At 31.7% G+C, this 1,586-nt stretch overlaps 1 protein-coding gene across 1 annotated transcript in view; it reads left to right on the top strand.

Annotated features, from left to right (window-relative positions):
* LOC144436364 (fibrinogen-like protein 1) overlaps positions 1 to 103 on the top strand; it is a 2,799-nt gene extending 2,696 nt beyond the window's left edge. Inside the window, exon 2 of the mRNA XM_078125148.1 lies at positions 1 to 103. This exon is cut by the window's left edge and continues 1,309 nt beyond it. The gene's annotated coding sequence lies outside the window, so the exon portion shown is untranslated.
* Positions 104 to 1,586: the final 1,483 nt, after the last annotated feature.

Here is a 1,586-nt window from a genome sequence, read left to right on the forward strand (position 1 = left end):
TAATTTTGGTATATTATTATGTAACAGTGTACAAATACCATTTGTCATCATGGTTGTCATGGTTATTGCCAACGACTTATTTGTATACGACTGTCTTTCATAATAAATACAACACTAAAAAAACTCAATGTTACTAATTATGATAGATATGATTGATGTGATATGATATGATATATGATACGATACGATACGATACGATACGGTGCGGTGCGGTACTACTGTACGGTACAATACAATACAATACAATACAATACAATACAATACAATACAATACAGTACAATACAATAAAATACAATACAATACAATACAATACAATGCGATACGATACGATACGATACGATACGATACGATACGATACGATACGATATGATATAATATGATTGATACGATATGATATGATATGATATGATTGATACGATATGATATGATATGATATGATATATGATATGATATGATACGATACGATACGATACGATACGGTACGGTACGGACGATACGATACGATACGATACGATACGATACGATACGATATGATATGATACAAATTGGTCATTTACTATAACGGTTGTCGCACTTCATTGATCTTTGTATTATTTTATAATATGACATATCTACATGTATATGATCCGTAGACGGTAGTTTTCACTCTGAAGTAATTAATGCATCCCTGATGTCTACTAATACCAAATAAATCAACGTTGGGTAATAACATAATATGAAGATGCAAATATTGATAAGTACCATTTATTATGAATTAATATATACTATGAACGTACGGTTTGATATCATTTTAACCTCTATTTCAAAATTGTGATCCCCGATTTTTGTCTTGGGTTAGGATTTTCTTGAACAAAGCATTGGCTTAGAAATTCTATTTCTGGCGCACACACAACATTTGAGATTGTATCATATTCAGTAAGAGTGCAGTGTATGTACAATAATGATCACAAATTGACAATTTAAAAAGTGTGGACATGCAGTGATTTGCTCTTTAATACGAATTCTGGCCTAAAATTTCATAAACTGGGTTAACATAGAGTATGGAAGGTATCACTAGAAAACGTGAAATTTGAAATTAACGTGCACTTCATCACTGACCTAATTACTTACGATGCAATTTTACAATTGAATGTAGTTAGTTCTTTATTATGTTTACCTTTTCACGGTACAAACAGAGAATAGTGTAGGCTAGGGGGTCTTAAAATCACTACCTGGTCATTCCCCCACCAGTTAAATTTCCCGAAACAAGTTCATAAGACTAGTAAACGACAAAAAGACACTCTCCAATTATACAAATTATCTAGATCACATATACAAGGTATATGATGTTAACAATGATTTATATTCTAGGTACCTATATTTTAGACAACCTCGCCCACAGGTTCGACAAAATAGCTGAGTATGATATTATTTCTGTTTACTGTACTAGTATTTTCTAATGTTTCCTTCGATTATAACACACTGATCTGTGCCAGTATATACGTGACTATTTTGAAGGTCACTTTTCGTTATTTATGTACCTCCCAGTAGTACACGAAAAGTAGTCTATTTTATTGTAATACGACATTGGGTTATTAAATTTTAG

Source organism: Glandiceps talaboti, chromosome 6 (genome assembly GCF_964340395.1).
Source record: "Glandiceps talaboti chromosome 6, keGlaTala1.1, whole genome shotgun sequence".
Lineage (NCBI taxonomy): Eukaryota > Metazoa > Hemichordata > Enteropneusta > Spengelidae > Glandiceps > Glandiceps talaboti.